Here is a 13914-nt window from a genome sequence, read left to right as displayed (position 1 = left end):
AAGGTAGTTTGGTGGCTCCTTAGGAAGCTAAGTATAGAATTGCCATGTGATCCAGCAATACCATTGCTAAGTATCTATTCATAGGACATGAAGGCAAGGACACAAATAGACATTTGTACACCAATGTTTATAGCAGCATTATTTACAGTTGCCAAGAGATGGAAACAGCCCAAATGTCCATCAATGAATGAGTGGCTAAACAAGCTGTGGTATATACATACAAAGGAATATTACCCAGCTGTAACACAGAATAAAGTCATGAAGCATGTACCAATTCGGATGGACCTTGAGGACATTATGCTGAGTGAAATTAGCCAGAAACAGAAGGACAAATACTGTCTGGTCTCACTAATATGAACTAACATTAATGAATGAACTTGGAGAATTGAAGTCAAGAGCACAGGTTATCAGGATAGAAATAAGATAGCAATTGGGCAGTTGGTGCTGAGGGAATGCCAATTGTGCAACTGGACTGATTTGTAAAAATTCAGAAATGGATAGCACAATACTACCTGATTATAGCACAATAGCATAAGAACACTGAATGAAGCTGAATGTGAGTATGAGAGAAGGAGAAGGTCTGGGGCACATATGAAACCAGAAAGAAAGATAGAGGATAAAGACTGACATCATATAACATAGGAAAGCCTATAGTGTACAATGATGGTGATTAAATATACAAATTAAGAAATATTTTTGCAGGAGGGAGAACAAATGAATGTCAGTATTGCAGGGTGTTGAAAATAGTAGATGGAAAAAATACAATCATTGTAAGGTAGGGTCTAGTGTCACCAGTAACTGCTTCCACTGAATGTAACAAAGGCATTATGCCAAAACTGAATGTCAACAGGCTGGGAAATTGGGAAAGGGGTGTGGATTCTGAGTGGAAGAAAAGGAAATGTCTTCTGATACAGTCTGGTAGCAAAGATTTGTATATACAATTAGTCTGGATTTTATGATATGTGAATAAAACTTTTAAAATGAAGAGAGAGAAACATGTGCTAGGGAGAATGCAGATAGAGAGATGTATCTATTCACTATCAGTGAGGAAATGAGAGGTTTAGATCAGAAGAACATAAGTAAACACAAAAAAAATGTAAAAATAAACCATCCTCCGCATCCACTTCTTCCTCTCCCTCCAGTGAGACTTCAGAAACCAGCAGTGAGAGTGAAAGTGACAATAAAGAAACAAAATTACAAAAGAAGAAAAAAAAGAGAAATAAGTGTCTGGGAAATAGCAGTAATTCTGAAGAGAAGGACAAGTCAAAAAAGAGGAAATTTTATGAAGAACTTTGTAGCAATTACAGTAACAAGGTAAAAGCCAGGGAATAGCTTGGGTATTTAAAACAGAAGAGTTCTAGGAAAAACAGAAAATGGAGCTGTTCTGATTCTTACAGAAAGTCCAGAAGTTGTCATCGTAGTCGAGAGAAGAGAGGATCTGAAAGAAATGAGAGGAACAGCAGAAGCAAAAGCAGGGATAAGAGGAGTAGGAAAAGCCAAAAAGTCATGGTAGCTACAAGCAAAGGTAGATTAGAAAATCACCACAGAAAAGCCTCAGTGAAGAGTGGAACAGAAGAAATGTCTAGAGAAACCATGGCACAGATAAGTATAGAAGAGAAAAAAGTGCACACAGATAACTCAGAGGATAAACGTACTAAAGTGACACAAAAGAATGAAGTAGAAGTAGGGAGAGGAGAGACTATATGACAATTATCTGGGAATGAAAATATCTCCACTTTCTTATTAAATACTTTCAGCAAGGGCTAAATTATGAATCATTATCTTTCTAATAAAATTTTTTCTATTTTAATTTTCCATCCCTGTAAACTGTCACTTCAAGTACAAGACTTCTTGAGAGCCATAATAATTAATTTTGCAAATATTTGTAAGTATTCTATTTGGGGCTGTAGAACTATTTTCTGTTGGTAAATATTTCCTGTGTTCTATACTAGATAAAAATGCCATATAACTCTGACATTTTTTTTTTGTTCTGAAATATCATTAAAAGGATTACAATTCAAAAGAGAGCAGGGGTTTTCATGTGGGAGACCCGGGTTTGATTCCCAGGCCATGCACCCCCCCACCCAAAAAAAGAGAGCAGGGAGTGTTTTGGTTTGTAAGAGCTGCTGGAATGCAATATACCAAAAAGCAGAATAGCTTTTAAAAGAGGGAATTTATTAGGTTGCAAGTTTACAGTTCTGAGGCCATGAAAATGTACAAATTAAGGCAAGGTTATAAAATGTCCTAAGGCATCCAGGCAAGGACCTTGGCTGTAGAAGGCCAATGACATTCGGGGTTCTCTCTCAGTTGGAAAGGCACATGGTAACATCTGCTAGCTATCTCTCCAAGCTTGCTCAACCACTTCACCAGGTGCATTTTCTTTCTGTGTGTCCAATGATCTCTGGCTATGTGGGCTCTACTGGTTCTGAGCCTTCTTCCAAAATGATTCCCTTCTAAAGGGCTCCAGTAAGCAACCACACATGGAATGGATGAAGAGACATCTCCATGGAAACCATCTAATCAAAAGTCACCACCCACAATTGGATGGGTCACATTTCCATGGAAACAATCAGAAAGATCCCACCCAGCAATATTAAATGAGGATTAAAGGACATGCCTTTTCTGGGGTACATAATAGCTTCTAACCAGCACAGGGAGATTAAAATTTTCACAGACAGACAAAGGTTAAGAGAATTTGTCAATAAGAGACCAGTCCTACAAGAAATACTAAAGGGAGTTCTGTCAACTGAAAAATAGACAGAAAAGGGAGATCTGGAGGAAGGCACAGAATTGAAAAGTACCAGTAAGGGTAACTCAAAGAATAAAAAGACAAAGTGGGGAAAGATTACATACATCAGACAAATAAAAATCAAAAGATAAGATGGCAGATTCAAGAAATGCCTTTACAATAATAATTTTGAATGTTAATAGATGAAACTCACCAATTAAACATACAGATTGAGGGGCACCTGGATGACATGAATATACTTCTGCATGGTTAGTAAGGACAGTCTTCAACAAGGGAGCTTGGTTCCTCCTTAGCAAAGTCAGCAGCATCAGGGTATCAGGAATCTTGGCACAAGCGTCACTGCAAAGTACAGGCAATCAGCAGATGCCCCAGGACAATCAAAAGGACTCTCTATAAATGCTTAAGTTATCTCAGAAACCTCCCCCAAAATGGTTAGAGACTTTGAAGAATAAATTCTGTAATACGGCACAGTGATTGCAAATATATGCTTTAGGGAGGTGCAACACTGGCTCAGTGGCAGAGTTCTCACCTGCCATGCCAGAGACCCAGATCTGATTCCCAGTGCCTGCCCATGCAAAAAAGAAAATATATGTATATATGCTTTGGACAGTTTGAATTCCAACTTTACCACATATTAGCTATACAACCTTGGATGGGTGACATGACCTTTCTGAGCCTTAGTTTATTCATCTGTAAAATTAATAAAAATAATAATTATCACACATACAAAAAAATACAGATTGGTGGAATGGATTAAGAAACATAATCCAGCCATATGCTGATTCCAAGAGACTCAATTTAGACACAAGGATACAAATAGATTGAAAGTGAAAGGATGTCAAAGAAAGCAGGAGTACATATACTACTGACACAGAAAAAAAAGAAAGAGGATGCAAACAAAGTCAGAAATGAGAGGGAGTTTGTTACCTTGGACCCTGAAGAAATTTCAAAAATTGTGAAATACTATGAACAACTATATGTCAACAAACCAGACAACTTAGGTGAAATGGACAATTTCCTATAAACATATGAACAAGATATGATGACTTGAGAAGAAACAGAAGATCTCAACAAGCCAATCACAAGTAAAGAGATTCAATCATTTATCAAAAAATCTTCCTACAAAGAAAAGTCCAGGGTCAGACAGTTTCACAGGGGAATTTTATCAAATATTCCAAAAAAAGCTAATACAATCCGGCTCAAAATTTTCCAAAAAATTAAGGAAGAAATAACACTACCTAATTCATTTTATGAAGCTAACATCACTCTAATAACAAAACTGGGTAAAGATGCTAAAAGAAAGGAAAACTACAAACCAATCCCTCTAATAAATATAGATACAAAAATTCTCTACAAAATACCAACAAATCAAATCCAACCACACATTAAAAGAAGTATACACCATGACCAGGTGGGGTTTGTACCAGGAGCGTGCAAGAAAAGTAATTAATGTAATAAGGCACATTAAAAATAGAAAGGGAAAAAACCACATGATCATCTCAATTGATACTGAAAAAGCATTTGATCCCCCAAAATTCAGCATCCTCTTGAAGGCATTATGCTGAGTGAACTTAGCCAGAAACAAAAGAACAAATACTGTATGGTCTCACTAATATGAACTAACATTATTGAGCGAACTTGGAGAATTTCAGTTAAGAAAACAGGCTATCAGGAGATAGAAATAGGGTAGAAATTGGGTAATTGGTGCTGAAAGGATACAGATTGTACAACAGGACTGATTGTAAAATCCAGAATTGGATAGCACAATACTACCTGATTGTAGCACAATGATGTAAGTACGCTGAATGAAGCTGAATGTGAGAATCATAGAGGGAAAAGGGATGGGAGCATGTATTAAACCAGAAGGAAAGATAGATGATAAAGACTGAGAGGGAGGGTGGTGAGTTCACTTGCCATGTCGGTTTAGAGAGAAAGGCCACATCTGAAACAACAAAAGAGGTTCTCTGGAGGTGATTCTTAGGCATAATTTTAAGTAGACTTAGCCTATCTTTTGCAGGAATAAGTTTCATAGGGGTGACTCCCAAGATTGAGGGCTTGGCCTATTGATACGGTTGTCTCCACCGCTTGTGAGAATGTCAGGAATTCTCCAAATGGGGAAGTTGAATATTGCCCCTTTTCTCCCCATTCCCCCAAGGGGACTTTGCAAGTACTTCTTTATTCACTGTTGAAATCACGCTGGGATTTATTGGGACATCACACTAACCTGGACAAACCAACAAAATCTCATGCCCTATTCAAGGTCCCATGTACTTATGGTGTTCAGTTAAACTGACCATACAAGTTAAATTAGGAAATGCACTAATCAAAATATAACTTTTGCACCAAATAAACATTTCTCCCTTTAATCTCATACAATCAAAATTCCAACAACCTACTTTGAAGACTTGGAAAAGCTAATTATCAAATTCATTTGGAAGGGAAAGAGACCTTGAATTGCTAAAAATATCTTGTAAAAGAAGAACAAGGTAGGAGGATTAACACTTCCGGACTTTAAAGTTTATAACAAAGCCACAGTGGTCAAAACAGCATGATGCCACCACAAAGATAGAAGTATTGACCAATGGAATCATATTAAGGGTGCAGAGATAGACCACCAAATCTTTAGTCAATTGAATGTCAACAAGGTCCCCAAATCCACTGAACTCAGACAAAATAGCCTTTTCAATAAATGGGTATGGGAGAACTGTATATCAATAGCCAAAAGAATGAAAGAGGACTCTTATCTTATACTCTATACAAAATTAACTCAAAGTGGATCAAAGACCTAGATATAAGAGCCAGTATGATGAAACTCCTAGAAGAAACACAAGCAACAAAAGAAAAACATAGATAAATGGGAATTCCTCAAAATCAAATTCTTCTGTGCCTCAAAATACTTTGCACCTCAAAAGACTTTGACAGAAAGATGAAGAGGCAGCCAACTCAGTGGGAGAAAATCTTTGGAAATCATGTATCAGATAAATGATTGATATCCTGTGTACATAAAGAAATAATACACACATCCCTATGTGGGTGAACGTCTCCCTGGCAATGTGGGAGATGACTCCCAGGAATGAGTCTGGCCCTGGCACCATCAGATCAACAATTCCATCCTGACCAAAAGGGGGGAAGGAAGTGTAACTAATAAAGTATCAGTGGCAGAGGGAGTTCAAATAGAGTTGAGAGGCTACTCTGGAGGTTGGTCTTATGCAAGCTTCAGTTAGACATTGCTTCCTATCATAACCTGCCAAACCCAACCAGGACCATTCCAGCCAATCCTAAAGAACACCTAGGGCAATATATAAGGCTCCACAAGGGTTCCATGCATTAGAGTAACTTTCCAGAAACCTACAATCTCCAGATGGGTCTCTGGACCAGATAAATCCTGAAATATAGAGGGCCTAGCCTCTCCAGAACATCAGCTACTTTCATCACCCTACCCCATATCAGACCCTTACAAAATGAAAATGTTAGAATTGCCATAGCCCAAACACCCTAAAGAGTGGGGTAGAAAGATCAAAACTGACAATGGAGTTATACAGAAAAGACAGGATTTAACAAATGAATATGATTACTGAATCATTAAATTGACATCTCTTTTAGTCTCCATTATCTTAGAGCAGCTAGAAGTAAAAAACTAAAACTGTGGAATTGTAACCCATGTTAAACTCTGAAATATGTTCTACAACTAATTGTGGTGCTGTGTTTTGAAATTTGTTGCTTTTTTGTATATATGTTATTTTTCATTAAAAAAAAAGTCGATTGTGATGATAGAAAAATTATGTAAGCCTTCTAGCCTCCTATATTCTGGAGCAGCTAGAAGGAAAAAAAATTTCCTTCTAGATTTTTGAGAGGCTCGTATGGTAGCCCATGACAAACTCTGGGATCTGTCCTGTAACTACTTGTTGAAGAGTGCTTTGAAAACTATTGCTTTTTTATTTCTTTGTTTTTATATATGTTATATTATATAGTAAAAAAGTTATATAAAAAAAGAAATCATACAGCTCAACAACAAAAGAACAAACAACCCAATTATAAAATGGGCTAAAGATATGAATACACATTTTTCCAAAGTACAAATACAGATTGCTATAAAGCATATGAAGAGATGTTCATTTTCATTAGCTATAAGGGAAATGCAGATCAAGACTACAATGAGGTATCCCCTCACACCTATAAGAATGGCTGCTATTAAACAAACAGGAAATTACAAATGTCAGAGAGGATGTGGAGAACTTGGGACACTTACGCACTGCAGATGGGAAAGTATAGTGGTACAGCCTCTATGGAAGACAGTTTGGCAGTTCGTTTGAAAACTAAGTATCAAGTTGCCCTATGACCCAACAATATCACTACTTGGAAAATACCCAGAAGAGCTGAAAGCAATGATACAAACAGATATTTGCACACCAATGTTCATAGCAGCATTATTCACAATTGCCAAAAGATGGAAACAATTCAAGTGCCCATCAATGTACAAGTGGATAAACAAAATGTGGTATATACATACAACAGAATATTATGCAGTAGTAAGATGAAATGAGGTCCTAAGGCACATGAGAAGATGGATGAACCTTGAGGACATAATGCTAAGTGAAATAAACTGGGCACAAAAGGATAGAAACTGTATGATTTCACTATTATGACCTTGGTAAAGGTAAACACAGAGACTTTAATACAGAATATAGGGGACCTAAAGATACACGGAAGCTAGAGATGGGCAAATGGTTAGCTGATGAGGTTGAACTTAAATGTGAGGGAATGGATAGGAGTGAAGGCAGTTCCTTAGTGGGTCTTATAAATAATATTGCCATACCAAAGGTGAACATAAATGAAATGGGTGGTACACCTATAAATAAATTCTTGCATGAACTACTTCAAAAATCTGAATCTTGTAGAAAGAGTAAATAATGGAGGGGTATAGTGGAAAACTGCTATTGCATGTTATGATCTATATTTAACAGGAAGATATCAACAGCACTACAATAACACCAGGGGTAAATAATTGGGGGAGAAGGACAAAAGTTAAGGGGAGGTGTGGTAGTTAGATTCAATTGTCAACTTGGCCAGGTGAAGGTACCTAGTCCTGTTGCTGTGGACATGAGCCAATGATATATGAATCTCATCTGTAGCTCATTACATCTGCACTCAGCTAAGAGGTGTGCCTGCTGTAATGAATGATGTTTGATTTAATTGGCTGGTGCTTAAATGAGAGAGCTCAACGTAGCACAGACCAAGCAGCTAAGCATACATCATCTCAGCACTTGCAGCTCAGCCCAGGCCTTTGGAGATGCAGAAAGAAATCACCCTGATGAAAATCGTTGGAACCCAGAGACCTGAAGAGAAGGCCAGCAGAGATCGTGTGCCTTCCCACATAAGAAAGAACTTCAGTTAAAAGTTAGCTGCCTTTCCTCTGGAGAACTAATGGAATAAATCCCTTTTACTAAAAGCCAATCCATCTCTGGTGTGTTGCATTCCAATAGCTAGCAAACAAGAACAGATTTTGGTACTGGAAAGTGGGGTGCTGCTGTGGTTTGCAAATACCAGATATGTTGGAATGGTTTTTTGGATGGCTAAGGGGAAGATTTTGGAGGAACTGAGAAGAGCGTGATGGAGAAGTCCTGGAGTGCTTAAAGACACTGTTGGTGTAAATGGAACCACTGCCAATCTGGACAAAGGGGGACACAAAGGGATAAATTGGAGTTTGCAGAGTTGAGAACCATGGAAGCTCATGTCTGAAGCCAAGAAACCTCAGTCAGGAGAATGGACCCATCCGTACACATGAAGAGGGTGAGTTTGCCCTGAGGGCAGAGGATGAGTCTCTCATCTCGTTGTAGTGGAAGAGTTGTGCTGCCTCAGGCCTTTGAGAAGGTACAGAAAGCTCCTTGGGGACTGGGGAGAGCCTGGCTGCCACCACATGGAGGAGTTGAGTGTGTGCCCCAGAAATGGCAGCGAGCCCAGGTGTGGCCCCAATGCCTGGAGAGAGTGGAGCCAAGAAAAAGACGGTCTCCTCAATGTCCCCCGAGGTTGATTTGGAAAGAGGCGGGCCACTGCATAGGCCCTTGGAAAGGGTGGGACTGCCACTTTCTAAAGCTGAAGGATAAATGACTTTCAGACTTTGAAATCCAATGGTGTTTGCCCTGCAGGTTTTCCTTCCAATTTCTCCCCATGGATCCTGTGACTGTCCTCCTTTGCATATTGGCGCCAGATAACTTGTTTTGAGATTCATAGGTCCACAGCTAGAAGAGAATTTTTTGCACCTAGATATTGTTTAAGGTGATGCGTGTAATTGCCAAGTTGACAAGGGGTGGTAGTTAGATGCAGTTGTCAACTTGGCCAGGTGAAGGTACCTAGTTTTGTTGCTGTGGACATGAGCCAATGATACGTGAACCTCATCTGTTGCTCATTACATCTGCAGTCAGCTAAGAGGTGTTCCTGCTGTAATGAATGATGTTTGATTTAATTGACTGGCGCTTAAATGAGAGAGTTCAATGTAGCACAGCCCAAGCAGCTCAGCATACCTCATCTCAGCTGCGAGTACAGCTCAGCCCAGGCCTTTGGAGATGCAGAAAGAAATCACCCCAGTGAAAGTTGTTGGAACCCAGAAGCCTGGAGAGAAGGCCAGCAGAGATCATGTGCCTTCCCACGTAAGAAAGAACCTCAGTTGAAAGTTAGCTCCTCTCCTCTGAAGAACTAATGAAATAAATCTCTTTTATTAAAAGCCAATCAGTCCCTGGTGTATTGCATTCCAGCAGCTATCCAACTAGAACAGGAGGTTTGGATTTTCTCTTTGATGAGGGTGTTTATAAGTTATTTTTCTCTTTGGAGCAATGAGAATTGTCTAAAATTGAGGGTGTTGATGATTATACAACTAAATGAGGATAATATGAGACATGGATGGTTGACTTTGGATATCACCAATGATGCCCAATGGAAGGAGGTGGCTGAGGGATATATCAACTGAGAAGTAGAATGGTGAACTGTGGTGTATACATACGATGGAATATTGTGCAATAACAGAAAGGAATGAAGTCATGAGGCATACAATGAGATGAATCAACCTGGGGGATATTATGTGATACAAAATAAGCCAGAAACAAAGGAGAAAATACTGTATGGTCTCTTTTAGAAAATGCTTTTAAGAAAATTAGAATCTAGATTGTAAGCTGTTACAGCAGTCACATTTAGCCCGGAGCTGTAAATGTTATTTCTAGATTTTAAGATGCTGTGCCATATATGTATAAGCCGGTATCTCCCTGGAACTTTAGCTGCCTGCATGACACCTAAGACTCCGAGTTAGAGTTCTGCAGCTCTAAAAGACAGCATTTTACATTCAATGACTATTAAAGAAACTAAAAAAGCAATCAGTCTTCAATTAGGGATAAGAATGAAGCTGATCAGGTTGGAACTAAAGTTAATCAGAATATAGGGATAAGGAGAACCTTGTCTATATTTTAGAACTTCTCCTGCTATATGAGACCAAAAGAAGAGAGGTTTATTTTTTCCAAAACTTTCATTTTCTGTAGCACATATTCTGACTCCACCTGTCTGGCTAGCTCATCTAAACAACCCAAACACATGGAGTCCAGAATGGGAATGAGGGCTTGTAATTCTGCTTAGCTTAATGTGATAACTGAATACATCCTGGGTTTGTTGAATACATAATTAAAAAGTATTGTCAAACTCCCCTGAGGGATGAGAGGAAAAATATGTAACTTTTTTGCTTTACCACCAGGGAAACCCCTGATACTGTCTCAAACATTAGGGACTCCCAAGTCAATAGGTCAAGCCATTGATCTTGAGGCTTGCTCTTGTAAAGCTTATTTCTGTAGCAGAGAAGTTAAGCCTATCTATCATTATGCCTAAGAGTTACTTCCAGGAAACCTCTTTTGTGCTCATATGTGGTGTCTGTCTGTCTGTCTGTCTCTCTATCTCTCCCCAACTTTGCAAGGAAAATCATGACTCTCCCCCCTAAGTGGGACATTACATCCAGAGGTGAAATCTTCCCTGACAATGTGGGACATGCCTCTCAGGGATGAGACTGACCCTGGTACCATAAGATCGATAATGCCTTCCTGTTCAAAATAAAGGGGTAAGAAATGTAGCAAAATAAGGTATCAGTGGCTAAGTAAGTTCAAATAGAGTCAAGAGGTTTTCCGGAAGTACTGTTATGCAACCTTCAGCTAGATACTGTTAATTAACATGTTTTGTCACACCCCAAACAAAACCTTTCCTGTCAACCCTAAAGAATACCTAGGGCTTTGTATGAGATTCTACAAAAGCTTCATGCGCTGTGATTACTTTCCAGAAACCTGCAACCTCCAGATGGTTCCTCAGCCAGATAAGTCCTGAAACCCAGAAGGGCCAGCCTATCCAAGAACATCAACTAGTTCTATCCCCCATCCCATAATATTGACACCCCTTTCCAAGATGAAAAAGTTAGAATGGGTATAGCCCAAATATCCCTAAAGACTGGGAGAAGAATCGAAGGAAAAGGAGTTTTTAGGATTTCATTAAAAAGTATGACTGCTGAAACATTATATCAGTGTCTTGGAGCAGCTAGAAGAAAAAATCTAAAATTGTGGATGTGTAACCCATATTAAACTCTGAAATCTGTTGTATAGCTACTTGTTATGAAGTACTTTGAAATTTACTGCTTTTTTGTATATATGTTAGATTTCACAATAAAAAATGTTTAAAGCAAGAAAGAAAGAGAAAAAAGAAAGTAAGGAAAGAAGAAAGAAAGGAAAGGAACCAAACAAAGTTGAAGACCACAGTAACAAAATTTTAAAATTTCTAGAGGTCTTCCACAGCAGATTGCAATTGGTAGAAGAAAGACTCAGTGCACATGAAGATGAGACAAATGAAATCATCCTGTTCTAGTTTGCTAGCTGCCAGAATGCTACCAGGAATGGAATGGCTTTTTAAAAGGGGAATTTAAAAAGTTGCTAGTTTCCAGTTCTAAGGCCGAGAAAATGTCCCAATTAAAACAAGTGTATAGAAATAGTCAATCTAAGGCATCCAGAGAAAGATATCTTGGTTCAAGAAGGCTGATGAAGTTCAAGGTTTCTCTCTCTCTCAAGTGGAAGGGCACATGGTGAACACAGTTAGAATTCTCTCTCATCTGGAAGGACACATGGCGAATATGGTATATCTGCTAGCTTCCTCTCCTGTCTTCCTGTTTCATGAGGCAACTTGGGAGGCATTTTCCTTCTTCATCTCCAAAGGTTGCTGTCTACTGGACTCTGCTTCTTGTGGCTATGTTGTTCTGCTCTGCTCTCTCTGAATCTCTTTCTTTCTCCAAAATGTTTCCTCTTTTATAGGACTCCAGAAGCTAATCAAGATCCACCCAAATGGGGGGAGACACGCCTCCAGCTAATCCAGCTCAACAACCGCTCTTGATTAAATCACATCTCCAGGGAGATGATCTGATTACAGTTTCAAACATACAGTATTGAATAGGGATTATTCTGCCTTTATGAAATGGATTTAGATTAAAACATGGCTTTTCTAGGGGACATACTTCATTTCAAACCAGCACACATCCTATCTGAGGAACAGAAAGAGGAAAGAATGAAGAAAAGTGAACTGAGCCTGAGGATTCTGTGTGACCCTCAAATGTAAAAATATATGCATTGTGGAAGCCCCAGAAGTAGATGGAAGACATAATATTCAAAGGAATAATGGCTGAAACCTTCCCAAATTTAATGGAAGACATGAATGAACACATTCAAGACGCTCAATGAACTGCAAACAGAGTAAACCCAAATTGTTTGGGTTTACTGTACCAAGTTATAATCAAATTATCGAATACCAAAGATAAAGAGATAATTCTGAAAGCTAGAGAGGAGCAACATGTCACATACAATAAGTTTAGGGGCTTATTTCTCATTGGAAACCACAGAGGCAAGAAGGCAGTAGGAGGACATATTTAAAGTGTTGAAAGCAAAAATTGCCAACCACAAATTCTGTATCTGACAAAACTGTCTTTCAAAAATTAAGGAGGGACACTTTCGGGGCAAGATGGTGGCTTAACTATGTGCACGTTTTAGTTCGTCCTCCAGAACAACTGCTAAATAACCAGAAATAGTACAGAACAGCTCCTGGGGCCACGTCAGTGACCAGACACACAGCGTACCCCAGTCTGGACCAGCTGGACCGACTGCGAGCACCATCCCCAAAACCGTGAGTTCCCAAAGCTGTGGCAGCCAGCGCCCCTCCCCCATAGGCCACTTCCCAGAGGGGAAAGGGAAGGACTTTACCAGCAGCAGGAATTGGGCACAATCAAACGCCAATTGTGGAACTAATTAACAAATTCTGACTACTAAAAATAGGCCCCCAGCTTAGATGAACCTGATCAAAGTGGAGGTTGCTCATTTTTGCTCCAGCACCAAGGGGGCAGGACTGACAGAAAATGGGGAAAAAAGAAGGAAACAAAGGTTTTTGTGGCTGTGTATCTACAAAGGTTTGACTACCTCTGGATACAGCGGCAGGACTTTTCAGGCTGCAACTGCCCCAGTCATAGGCAGGAGTGAGCTCTTTTGGGGGCTTGTCTGGAGCCTGTGCCTTCCCCAGGGGAGGGGTGAAGCCCAACTCAAGTGGAATCCCTCCATCAAGGAATTCAGACACCAGGGCTTGGTAATTTGAAGCCATTAAAACCAGCCTACAACCTCTCCTCTGTCTCCACCATGCCCCCAGCAGGGAGAGTCTGCCAAAGTTAGAGATACCGCATCATCTTATGCTGGTGGGACCTGCAGTCAGACAAGCGCCACACACAGGGCAGGATAAGAAAAATAGAGTCCAGAGACTTCACAGGAAAGTCTTTCAACCCACTGGGTCTCACCCTCAGGGAAAACCGATGAAGGTGACTCTTTCCTCCTGATAGGAGGCCGTGGGTCTGGGAAAATCTGGCTGGGGTCTATAATATCTAAGTAGACCCTCCTAAGTGTGTGTGTGGGGGGGAAGGCACCACACAAGAAGGGCAAGAACTGAAAAAATCTCCTCTGTAACAAAACTTAAGCTAAAGGTCCAGATACAGCTGAACGGAATGTCAAAGAACAGATAGACAACAAATTCATCCAGCAAGAAAACCCTAGATAAAAGAAGTGAAAGCAATCTCCAGAATGAACTAATTAAGGTAATTAAATGCCTAGACGCCAGCAAAA

This window comes from Tamandua tetradactyla, chromosome 7 (assembly GCF_023851605.1).
Source record: "Tamandua tetradactyla isolate mTamTet1 chromosome 7, mTamTet1.pri, whole genome shotgun sequence".
Taxonomy (NCBI): Eukaryota; Metazoa; Chordata; class Mammalia; order Pilosa; family Myrmecophagidae; genus Tamandua; species Tamandua tetradactyla.
The sequence above is the reverse complement of the archived record's forward strand: the minus strand, read 5'-3'. Positions refer to the sequence as shown.